This window comes from Eleutherodactylus coqui, unplaced genomic scaffold (assembly GCF_035609145.1).
Source record: "Eleutherodactylus coqui strain aEleCoq1 unplaced genomic scaffold, aEleCoq1.hap1 HAP1_SCAFFOLD_72, whole genome shotgun sequence".
In the NCBI taxonomy this organism is placed as follows: domain Eukaryota; kingdom Metazoa; phylum Chordata; class Amphibia; order Anura; family Eleutherodactylidae; genus Eleutherodactylus; species Eleutherodactylus coqui.
In genome coordinates, this window is record NW_027101776.1 from 634,479 (window position 1) to 647,826 (window position 13,348).

Here is a 13,348-nt window from a genome sequence, read left to right on the forward strand (position 1 = left end):
GTGATCTCCAGCCGCCAAAAAGAAGCCGAAGAGCCGCGGCCCTGCACAGCGGCCCGCGCCCTAACCCGACAAGTACCGCGCTCAGAAACACCCGGCGAGGACCGCTCACGGAGCCCCAAGCAGAGGACTATGGCACAAGGTAACCCCTGCCGACTTGGAGGGGAGGCTCTGTCACCCTCAGTGCCCGCGCTCTCACCGCAGCGCCTTGCAAATACACAGCCGCGGCTCCCTCCCTCTGAATATACCGCCGTGGCCACCAACCTGCAACTCGGCGGCACATACAATCATCAGGGTGATCCCCCGCTGGACTAATCCCCACGCTGGTGGTTTTCCCCCTCCTGCTCCCCAGAGCCGACAATCAGCACGGGCGGGCACACCGGAAGATCTGCACCTAGTCTCTAGCTCCCTGTGAGGCAGCGGCCATCTCGCCCCCCCCTCCCCCCTGAGTCGAGCAGGCTGCTTGGCATACTAGCCAGACCAGAGCAGAAAAGTAAAAAAGAGAGGATACTGTGATCCTCCCAGCACATCAACACCAGGCAAAGTTTAAAGCAGTACTCACTATTTCTGACGTGCAGCGGGGGAACGGAGGTCCTCTCCCCGGAGCTCTCAGACCGACAGCAGGCTCCATTAAAGTGTAGTGCAATTCAAATATCAATGCACCACAGCACCATCTAGTGGCCAAAACAGAGATAACCAGGACCTGAACCTCTTCTCATCCCTTTCTCAAAGCACTAAACAAAGCCAATCCTTGCCCATTAGAAAGAGCAACGAGGCCCCTAAGGCCTCCTTCCCACGAGCGTGACGGGCTCCGCCGCGTAATATTACGCAGTGAAGCCCGTCACGGCGCCCCCCAGAGACCCCATACTTACCAGTGGAAGATCGCGTGAAGACACTTCCCTGCACACCGCCGTCGCGTCATGTGACACGCCCACCGCGTCACATGACGCGGCCGGCCGTGTCACGTGACGCGCCGGCCGCGTCATATGACGAGCGACGGTAGGTGGGGAAGCGTTTTTTCACGCTATCTTCCGCTGGTTGCAGCGGGAGATAGCGTGAACGGAAGCCGTCAGCGCGTACACCCGCAGCAAATAGAACATGCTGCGGGTGACAACGGGAGATTTCACGGTGCGTAATTCCGCGGTGGAATTACGCATCGTGTGCATTGTGCTATTAGGTTCAATAGAACCTAATAGCATGGGGCAACGCAGCGGATTTTTGCCGCGGATTTACGCGGCGTAAATCCGTTCGTGGGAAGGAGGCCTAAGGCCTCATGTCCACGGGGAAAATAAGAATTAAAATCCGCAGCGGATTTTAACTCTTCTCCCGCGCGCGGATCCGCACCCCATAGGGATGCATTGACCACCCGCGGGTAGATAAATACCCGCGGATCGTCAATAAAAGTGATTTTAAAAAAAATGGAGCATGAAAAAAATCTGGACCATGCTCCATTTTCATGCGGGTCTCCCGCGGGCTTCTATTGAAGCCTATGGAAGCCGTCCGGATCCGCGGGACACAAAAATCATATTTTACTTACACGCTCCGGTTCTTCTCTTCGGCGCCGCGCCATCTTCTCTCAGTCGCGGCCGGATCATTTTGCTTCGGCCCGGCGCATGCGCGAGGCACGTCACCGACGTCATCATGCACATCCGCCGAGCCGAAGAATGAAGATCCGGCCGCGACGAGAGAAGATGACGCCGCCGCGAAGAGAAGAAACGGAGCGGATGGGAGGTGAGTTTATTCTCATTTATTCCCATTTTCAGCGCTCATGTCCGCGGGGCAGGAGGGACCCGCTGCAGATTCTACATGGAGAATCTGCAGCGGATCTGATTTTCCCCGTGGACATGAGGCCTAAGTGTGTTGAGAAGAGGGACCCACAGTTAACTACAAGGAGAATACCTCCCCACCTTACTGCCAAGTGATCTGTGGAGGAATATCTGCATAGCCAGACTGCTATATAGAAACTGTCAGCAACCCACAAAGACAGACCCTGTGCCAAAGGGTACTGACAGAAAAACACTATATAGCCTCCTCAGCATTACAAAATAGCCTGGAAGCAAGTCCCAGCCCCGCAACACCCAAGGAAGCAATACATCGCGCGCCTCGCAGACGCAAATATCAAATTCCCGGTGCGACCCAGCGGACTCCTCAATCCCAAACACTTTCTTCTCAGCAAATACTGATAGTTCTAAAAAAAGAAAGGACTCTTATCAGGCAAAGCCACACTTAACAAATCTTCAAAACTCTACAGGAGCGCTACCTAAGGCACTCAAGATGGAATAGCAGGACTCTATGTTCTAACTCCACCCGCCACATGAGGCTCCTCAGCAACACATAACAGGACCACTCAACATCAATGAGCTTCTAAAGGAACTTTTAACAAACAACTACGCCTTCCAACGCCTCCATAAAGAATACGCCACCCAGTAGACCACTATACAACAAATAGCGACCAATCCACAGCGCATATCCAAGAATTAACTATTCAGGATGGTTAAGCGACGTATTAAAGCAACGGCCCCCAGGAGACTCTCAGAGTACTTCCCGCCTGGCACACAGAGCAACAAAAACAAACCCGCCACATCTCATTCAAACATCCCCGTAACCGAAGAAATACCCAACACCCACAGCCCTGCGGCTCTGTCTCCATACTCCTCCACAGGATCTCTCCCGCCTACCCCAGCCAATCCCAACACCTCCCCTGGAAGCGGAGGGAAAAGGAATGTTCAGGACCCCCTACCAGCCTCCCCCTCCCCAAAAGGACCGGCGGCAAAAAAGAGCCAAAATAACAATCCACAAGAAACTCCCCCGCAGACAGATCCTATCAACAATCTCCAAGCTTATCCCGACTCTGAAAGCCCCTTAACTATAAACGCTCTGAAGACTATGCTAATCTCGCTGCAAAAGGACATTTCTAAAGATATACAGAGCCTCTCTGGTCAATTACAATCTAACATCGACCACCTAGCTACCAGAACTGACCACCTTGAACGGAAAATGGGAGAATTTACCAAAGCCCACAACGAGTTGGTAGATGCGCATGGCAGTATGGAAGAAGTCGCATATTTGAGAGAGAAGGTCATAGACTTGGAAGACCGATCCAGAAGAAACAATCTCAAATTTAGGGGAGTTCCAGAGACTGTGACCCCCCCTGACATTCCACAATATATACTCAAATTACTCCAAACGCTCCTCCCGGACCTTCCCGAGATCGAATATGCAGTTGACAGAGCCCACAGAATTCCAAAAGCACGCTCTGTCCCTGAGTCAGCCCCCAGAGAAATCTTAGCAAGAATACACTTCCATAAAATAAAAGAGGAAGTCTTGGCAGTTGGAAGGCGTAGAGGCACACTACCGACTCCATATGAAGACATACAAATATTTCCAGATCTTTCAGCCGCCACTCTGCAGTCTCGGAGAAAGTTTACAGAAGTTACAGCAGCACTACGAGAGGCGCACATCAAGTATAGATGGGGATTCCCAACCAAACTACTGATCTCAAAAAATGGAACCATCCAGGTTGCCACCTCGCCAGAAGAAGGCGTCTCGTTCCTGAAACAATGGGGGATCCCTATCCTTCAGAAGCCTCTGAGGACGGCGGTAGAATCTCCTACAAGAATCGAACAAGACTGGAAAACATCAGATAAGCATGGCAGACACGCATAAATTGATGTTGTAAAGGGTCTTGAACCCATAGTTATATTTCTCCTTTACGGAGCCTAAAGTGGATGGTTTAAAATGCCACCCCTACCTAAGGTTCATTCATCCAGTGCAGATAGGCGCTGGATGAACAATATTTTGATTTTGTTAACTGTTAATGATGTTTTTTTTCCTTATGTCAAATATAGTTATAAAAGGTTCAGTAGGAGGCCACTTCCCTACCCCCCCCCCCACCATACTTAATATGAAAAAACACAACGACTCCCCAGCGTATAAACCACCTACCAGTTATGCCCATTAGCATCACATCCCTAAATGTAAAAGGCCTGAACAGCCCCTATAAACGTAGCATGCTTTGGAGACAGGCTCTTAAGTCCCACTCAGACATCTTCCTCGCCCAAGAGACACACTTCCTGAGAGATAAACACCCCCCCTGCAACCACCCTAAATTTCCAAACATTTTCCTGGCATCAAATGAAGGGAAAAAAAAGAAAGGCGTAATGATAGCCATTAGCCGGAACGTTACATTTTCCCAAAAAAACGTATACGTGGACCCAGGCGGGCGATTTCTAATATTAGTCTGCGTAATTAACGCCACCACCTACACTCTAGTAAATGTCTACTTCCCATTTAAAAGGCAGGGCCAAATTCTTCAAACATGTTCTTTCCGAAGTGGCTAAAATTCGAGAGGGGAATTTGGTGATCGGAGGAGATCTAAACTCAGTGGTGGACCCTACCTTGGACTCCACCGCGAGCGGCAGGGGCATGTCACCCATTGTCCCAATCATACACTCAGAAGAATTATACGACGTGTGGAGGTGCATGCATGGATCGTAGAGGGACTACACGTTTCTCTCCGCGCCACATGCATCTTATTCTAGGATAGATATGTTCCTGCTGCCGTGGGCAGGCCTCGAGGGGGTTTTACAGGCGGATATTGGAACAATATCATGGTCTGACCACGCCCCCATATCCTTAACGCTCCAAGAGAGCCCATTTCAATAAATGGCGGCATGGTTGCGTGTTTTTTTGCGCTTGCAAATGTGCTTGATTCGTGCTAACAAAAGTACAGTAAGGGCCGCTTCACACAAACATATTTGTTTCAATGGATGCCTTCAGAATTCTCTTTACTCACACATTTCGCATGCGTGCAAAACCTCACCATGCTCTATTTTTGTGCACATTTGCGCACCAAGGGTCCCTGTACAAGTCTATGGGAAGTGTGCACGTAACCGATTCCTATCTCCAAAAAAAGTTATAATAAACAGCGATAAAGTCTTATAAACTCCAAAATGGTACAAATAAAAACTACAGGACATCACGCAAAAACACGAGCCGTCGCACAAGTATCATGCGATACTTCCGCCATGTATCACGTGGACATGAGGCCTAAATCTAAGTGCTTGGTTGTTAGCAGCTGCAGCTGTGCTGCACCTCTTGCTCATCAGTTTTTTTTCCCGCTTTTGGAAACTGCTGTAGGAAAGGGGGTGCACCAGTACTGGAGGTACTGCAATACCAGGTCAATGTGCGGAGTGGACAGAGCAAGCACTTTTTCCAGCTCCCTGTTCTAAAAATCCATTTAATATATGATCCCCAGATAGGGGACGTATCAGATGCAACACGCTCAGCCAGCACTCCGGGCACACCCACAATGCACTGAGGGAGCCGGAAGACCTTTGCACAGCCCCGCCCAACACCTTCTCAACCAGGGTGAGCCGTCCCCGCGGGAGACCCGCGCCTGAATGGAGCATGTCCGGATTTTTTCCTGCACGCGGGACCCGCGCCTGCAGGGAAAAATGACATCCGCAGGTATTTTACTACCTGCAGGTGTCTAATGCATCCATATCCATTGCATAGCGCCGATCGCAATGTCGGGGGTGGGCGGGTCCGAACAGCCCGGGATGACAGCTCCATGCTGCGGACACCGACAGCATGGAGCTGTCACGTCCAGAGCCCGAGGGGCTTTAGTCTCTGCAGGACACATGTTTTTACTTCCTCAGAGAATAAAGCCCACTTCAGGAGGACGTAAAAACACTATGGCCCGGGGCGTGGCTTAGCAAGCAAGGAGAGAGGTCGCACGCTGTTTTGCTCCTCCACAGAATCTCCCTTTTCAGCCCTTTTCTGGGTCAAATCAGTGACCCAAACAGAGGCAGACAAGAGCACAGCACCTGGGGACCCACCAGAACCCACAACCGGCCCGGACAAGGCTCACCTGGTGATCTCCAGCCGCCAAAAAGAAGCCGAAGAGCCGCGGCCCTGCACAGCGGCCCGCGCCCTAACCCGACAAGTACCGCGCTCAGAAACACCCGGCGAGGACCGCTCACGGAGCCCCAAGCAGAGGACTATGGCACAAGGTAACCCCTGCCGACTTGGAGGGGAGGCTCTGTCACCCTCAGTGCCCGCGCTCTCACCGCAGCGCCTTGCAAATACACAGCCGCGGCTCCCTCCCTCTGAATATACCGCCGTGGCCACCAACCTGCAACTCGGCGGCACATACAATCATCAGGGTGATCCCCCGCTGGACTAATCCCCACGCTGGTGGTTTTCCCCCTCCTGCTCCCCAGAGCCGACAATCAGCACGGGCGGGCACACCGGAAGATCTGCACCTAGTCTCTAGCTCCCTGTGAGGCAGCGGCCATCTCGCCCCCCCTCCCCCCTGAGTCGAGCAGGCTGCTTGGCATACTAGCCAGACCAGAGCAGAAAAGTAAAAAAGAGAGGATACTGTGATCCTCCCAGCACATCAACACCAGGCAAAGTTTAAAGCAGTACTCACTATTTCTGACGTGCAGCGGGGGAACGGAGGTCCTCTCCCCGGAGCTCTCAGACCGACAGCAGGCTCCATTAAAGTGTAGTGCAATTCAAATATCAATGCACCACAGCACCATCTAGTGGCCAAAACAGAGATAACCAGGACCTGAACCTCTTCTCATCCCTTTCTCAAAGCACTAAACAAAGCCAATCCTTGCCCATTAGAAAGAGCAACGAGGCCCCTAAGGCCTCCTTCCCACGAGCGTGACGGGCTCCGCCGCGTAATATTACGCAGTGAAGCCCGTCACGGCGCCCCCCAGAGACCCCATACTTACCAGTGGAAGATCGCGTGAAGACACTTCCCTGCACACCGCCGTCGCGTCATGTGACACGCCCACCGCGTCACATGACGCGGCCGGCCGTGTCACGTGACGCGCCGGCCGCGTCATATGACGAGCGACGGTAGGTGGGGAAGCGTTTTTTCACGCTATCTTCCGCTGGTTGCAGCGGGAGATAGCGTGAACGGAAGCCGTCAGCGCGTACACCCGCAGCAAATAGAACATGCTGCGGGTGACAACGGGAGATTTCACGGTGCGTAATTCCGCGGTGGAATTACGCATCGTGTGCATTGTGCTATTAGGTTCAATAGAACCTAATAGCATGGGGCAACGCAGCGGATTTTTGCCGCGGATTTACGCGGCGTAAATCCGTTCGTGGGAAGGAGGCCTAAGGCCTCATGTCCACGGGGAAAATAAGAATTAAAATCCGCAGCGGATTTTAACTCTTCTCCCGCGCGCGGATCCGCACCCCATAGGGATGCATTGACCACCCGCGGGTAGATAAATACCCGCGGATCGTCAATAAAAGTGATTTTAAAAAAAATGGAGCATGAAAAAAATCTGGACCATGCTCCATTTTCATGCGGGTCTCCCGCGGGCTTCTATTGAAGCCTATGGAAGCCGTCCGGATCCGCGGGACACAAAAATCATATTTTACTTACACGCTCCGGTTCTTCTCTTCGGCGCCGCGCCATCTTCTCTCAGTCGCGGCCGGATCATTTTGCTTCGGCCCGGCGCATGCGCGAGGCACGTCACCGACGTCATCATGCACATCCGCCGAGCCGAAGAATGAAGATCCGGCCGCGACGAGAGAAGATGACGCCGCCGCGAAGAGAAGAAACGGAGCGGATGGGAGGTGAGTTTATTCTCATTTATTCCCATTTTCAGCGCTCATGTCCGCGGGGCAGGAGGGACCCGCTGCAGATTCTACATGGAGAATCTGCAGCGGATCTGATTTTCCCCGTGGACATGAGGCCTAAGTGTGTTGAGAAGAGGGACCCACAGTTAACTACAAGGAGAATACCTCCCCACCTTACTGCCAAGTGATCTGTGGAGGAATATCTGCATAGCCAGACTGCTATATAGAAACTGTCAGCAACCCACAAAGACAGACCCTGTGCCAAAGGGTACTGACAGAAAAACACTATATAGCCTCCTCAGCATTACAATAGCCTGGAAGCAAGTCCCAGCCCCCGCAACACCCAAGGAAGCAATACATCGCGCGCCTCGCAGACGCAAATATCAAATTCCCGGTGCGACCCAGCGGACTCCTCAATCCCAAACACTTTCTTCTCAGCAAATACTGATAGTTCTAAAAAAAGAAAGGACTCTTATCAGGCAAAGCCACACTTAACAAATCTTCAAAACTCTACAGGAGCGCTACCTAAGGCACTCAAGATGGAATAGCAGGACTCTATGTTCTAACTCCACCCGCCACATGAGGCTCCTCAGCAACACATAACAGGACCACTCAACATCAATGAGCTTCTAAAGGAACTTTTAACAAACAACTACGCCTTCCAACGCCTCCATAAAGAATACGCCACCCAGTAGACCACTATACAACAAATAGCGACCAATCCACAGCGCATATCCAAGAATTAACTATTCAGGATGGTTAAGCGACGTATTAAAGCAACGGCCCCCAGGAGACTCTCAGAGTACTTCCCGCCTGGCACACAGAGCAACAAAAACAAACCCGCCACATCTCATTCAAACATCCCCGTAACTGAAGAAATACCCAACACCCACAGCCCTGCGGCTCTGTCTCCATACTCCTCCACAGGATCTCTCCCGCCTACCCCAGCCAATCCCAACACCTCCCCTGGAAGCGGAGGGAAAAGGAATGTTCAGGACCCCCTACCAGCCTCCCCCTCCCCAAAAGGACCGGCGGCAAAAAAGAGCCAAAATAACAATCCACAAGAAACTCCCCCGCAGACAGATCCTATCAACAATCTCCAAGCTTATCCCGACTCTGAAAGCCCCTTAACTATAAACGCTCTGAAGACTATGCTAATCTCGCTGCAAAAGGACATTTCTAAAGATATACAGAGCCTCTCTGGTCAATTACAATCTAACATCGACCACCTAGCTACCAGAACTGACCACCTTGAACGGAAAATGGGAGAATTTACCAAAGCCCACAACGAGTTGGTAGATGCGCATGGCAGTATGGAAGAAGTCGCATATTTGAGAGAGAAGGTCATAGACTTGGAAGACCGATCCAGAAGAAACAATCTCAAATTTAGGGGAGTTCCAGAGACTGTGACCCCCCCTGACATTCCACAATATATACTCAAATTACTCCAAACGCTCCTCCCGGACCTTCCCGAGATCGAATATGCAGTTGACAGAGCCCACAGAATTCCAAAAGCACGCTCTGTCCCTGAGTCAGCCCCCAGAGAAATCTTAGCAAGAATACACTTCCATAAAATAAAAGAGGAAGTCTTGGCAGTTGGAAGGCGTAGAGGCACACTACCGACTCCATATGAAGACATACAAATATTTCCAGATCTTTCAGCCGCCACTCTGCAGTCTCGGAGAAAGTTTACAGAAGTTACAGCAGCACTACGAGAGGCGCACATCAAGTATAGATGGGGATTCCCAACCAAACTACTGATCTCAAAAAATGGAACCATCCAGGTTGCCACCTCGCCAGAAGAAGGCGTCTCGTTCCTGAAACAATGGGGGATCCCTATCCTTCAGAAGCCTCTGAGGACGGCGGTAGAATCTCCTACAAGAATCGAACAAGACTGGAAAACATCAGATAAGCATGGCAGACACGCATAAATTGATGTTGTAAAGGGTCTTGAACCCATAGTTATATTTCTCCTTTACGGAGCCTAAAGTGGATGGTTTAAAATGCCACCCCTACCTAAGGTTCATTCATCCAGTGCAGATAGGCGCTGGATGAACAATATTTTGATTTTGTTAACTGTTAATGATGTTTTTTTTCCTTATGTCAAATATAGTTATAAAAGGTTCAGTAGGAGGCCACTTCCCTACCCCCCCCCCCCCACCATACTTAATATGAAAAAACACAACGACTCCCCAGCGTATAAACCACCTACCAGTTATGCCCATTAGCATCACATCCCTAAATGTAAAAGGCCTGAACAGCCCCTATAAACGTAGCATGCTTTGGAGACAGGCTCTTAAGTCCCACTCAGACATCTTCCTCGCCCAAGAGACACACTTCCTGAGAGATAAACACCCCCCCTGCAACCACCCTAAATTTCCAAACATTTTCCTGGCATCAAATGAAGGGAAAAAAAAGAAAGGCGTAATGATAGCCATTAGCCGGAACGTTACATTTTCCCAAAAAAACGTATACGTGGACCCAGGCGGGCGATTTCTAATATTAGTCTGCGTAATTAACGCCACCACCTACACTCTAGTAAATGTCTACTTCCCATTTAAAAGGCAGGGCCAAATTCTTCAAACATGTTCTTTCCGAAGTGGCTAAAATTCGAGAGGGGAATTTGGTGATCGGAGGAGATCTAAACTCAGTGGTGGACCCTACCTTGGACTCCACCGCGAGCGGCAGGGGCATGTCACCCATTGTCCCAATCATACACTCAGAAGAATTATACGACGTGTGGAGGTGCATGCATGGATCGTAGAGGGACTACACGTTTCTCTCCGCGCCACATGCATCTTATTCTAGGATAGATATGTTCCTGCTGCCGTGGGCAGGCCTCGAGGGGGTTTTACAGGCGGATATTGGAACAATATCATGGTCTGACCACGCCCCCATATCCTTAACGCTCCAAGAGAGCCCATTTCAATAAATGGCGGCATGGTTGCGTGTTTTTTTGCGCTTGCAAATGTGCTTGATTCGTGCTAACAAAAGTACAGTAAGGGCCGCTTCACACAAACATATTTGTTTCAATGGATGCCTTCAGAATTCTCTTTACTCACACATTTCGCATGCGTGCAAAACCTCACCATGCTCTATTTTTGTGCACATTTGCGCACCAAGGGTCCCTGTACAAGTCTATGGGAAGTGTGCACGTAACCGATTCCTATCTCCAAAAAAAGTTATAATAAACAGCGATAAAGTCTTATAAACTCCAAAATGGTACAAATAAAAACTACAGGACATCACGCAAAAACACGAGCCGTCGCACAAGTATCATGCGATACTTCCGCCATGTATCACGTGGACATGAGGCCTAAATCTAAGTGCTTGGTTGTTAGCAGCCGCAGCTGTGCTGCACCTCTTGCTCATCAGTTTTTTTTCCCGCTTTTGGAAACTGCTGTAGGAAAGGGGGTGCACCAGTACTGGAGGTACTGCAATACCAGGTCAATGTGCGGAGTGGACAGAGCAAGCACTTTTTCCAGCTCCCTGTTCTAAAAATCCATTTAATATATGATCCCCAGATAGGGGACGTATCAGATGCAACACGCTCAGCCAGCACTCCGGGCACACCCACAATGCACTGAGGGAGCCGGAAGACCTTTGCATAGCCCCGCCCAACACCTTCTCAACCAGGGTGAGCCGTCCCCGCGGGAGACCCGCGCCTGAATGGAGCATGTCCGGATTTTTTCCTGCACGCGGGACCCGCGCCTGCAGGGAAAAATGACATCCGCAGGTATTTTACTACCTGCAGGTGTCTAATGCATCCATATCCATTGCATAGCGCCGATCGCAATGTCGGGGGTGGGCGGGTCCGAACAGCCCGGGATGACAGCTCCATGCTGCGGACACCGACAGCATGGAGCTGTCACGTCCAGAGCCCGAGGGGCTTTAGTCTCTGCAGGACACATGTTTTTACTTCCTCAGAGAATAAAGCCCACTTCAGGAGGACGTAAAAACACTATGGCCCGGGGCGTGGCTTAGCAAGCAAGGAGAGAGGTCGCACGCTGTTTTGCTCCTCCACAGAATCTCCCTTTTCAGCCCTTTTCTGGGTCAAATCAGTGACCCAAACAGAGGCAGACAAGAGCACAGCACCTGGGGACCCACCAGAACCCACAACCGGCCCGGACAAGGCTCACCTGGTGATCTCCAGCCGCCAAAAAGAAGCCGAAGAGCCGCGGCCCTGCACAGCGGCCCGCGCCCTAACCCGACAAGTACCGCGCTCAGAAACACCCGGCGAGGACCGCTCACGGAGCCCCAAGCAGAGGACTATGGCACAAGGTAACCCCTGCCGACTTGGAGGGGAGGCTCTGTCACCCTCAGTGCCCGCGCTCTCACCGCAGCGCCTTGCAAATACACAGCCGCGGCTCCCTCCCTCTGAATATACCGCCGTGGCCACCAACCTGCAACTCGGCGGCACATACAATCATCAGGGTGATCCCCCGCTGGACTAATCCCCACGCTGGTGGTTTTCCCCCTCCTGCTCCCCAGAGCCGACAATCAGCACGGGCGGGCACACCGGAAGATCTGCACCTAGTCTCTAGCTCCCTGTGAGGCAGCGGCCATCTCGCCCCCCCTCCCCCCTGAGTCGAGCAGGCTGCTTGGCATACTAGCCAGACCAGAGCAGAAAAGTAAAAAAGAGAGGATACTGTGATCCTCCCAGCACATCAACACCAGGCAAAGTTTAAAGCAGTACTCACTATTTCTGACGTGCAGCGGGGGAACGGAGGTCCTCTCCCCGGAGCTCTCAGACCGACAGCAGGCTCCATTAAAGTGTAGTGCAATTCAAATATCAATGCACCACAGCACCATCTAGTGGCCAAAACAGAGATAACCAGGACCTGAACCTCTTCTCATCCCTTTCTCAAAGCACTAAACAAAGCCAATCCTTGCCCATTAGAAAGAGCAACGAGGCCCCTAAGGCCTCCTTCCCACGAGCGTGACGGGCTCCGCCGCGTAATATTACGCAGTGAAGCCCGTCACGGCGCCCCCCAGAGACCCCATACTTACCAGTGGAAGATCGCGTGAAGACACTTCCCTGCACACCGCCGTCGCGTCATGTGACACGCCCACCGCGTCACATGACGCGGCCGGCCGTGTCACGTGACGCGCCGGCCGCGTCATATGACGAGCGACGGTAGGTGGGGAAGCGTTTTTTCACGCTATCTTCCGCTGGTTGCAGCGGGAGATAGCGTGAACGGAAGCCGTCAGCGCGTACACCCGCAGCAAATAGAACATGCTGCGGGTGACAACGGGAGATTTCACGGTGCGTAATTCCGCGGTGGAATTACGCATCGTGTGCATTGTGCTATTAGGTTCAATAGAACCTAATAGCATGGGGCAACGCAGCGGATTTTTGCCGCGGATTTACGCGGCGTAAATCCGTTCGTGGGAAGGAGGCCTAAGGCCTCATGTCCACGGGGAAAATAAGAATTAAAATCCGCAGCGGATTTTAACTCTTCTCCCGCGCGCGGATCCGCACCCCATAGGGATGCATTGACCACCCGCGGGTAGATAAATACCCGCGGATCGTCAATAAAAGTGATTTTAAAAAAAATGGAGCATGAAAAAAATCTGGACCATGCTCCATTTTCATGCGGGTCTCCCGCGGGCTTCTATTGAAGCCTATGGAAGCCGTCCGGATCCGCGGGACACAAAAATCATATTTTACTTACACGCTCCGGTTCTTCTCTTCGGCGCCGCGCCATCTTCTCTCAGTCGCGGCCGGATCATTTTGCTTCGGCCC

The 13,348-nt window shown here is 51.7% G+C and overlaps 2 pseudogenes; both read right to left on the reverse strand.

Annotated features, from left to right (window-relative positions):
- Positions 1 to 5,139: 5,139 nt before the first annotated feature.
- Positions 5,140 to 5,267, reverse strand: LOC136591263 (U2 spliceosomal RNA; annotated as a pseudogene).
- Positions 5,268 to 11,011: 5,744 nt separating this feature from the next.
- LOC136591264 (U2 spliceosomal RNA) lies at positions 11,012 to 11,139 on the reverse strand (annotated as a pseudogene).
- Between the last annotated feature and the right edge of the window lie 2,209 nt (positions 11,140 to 13,348).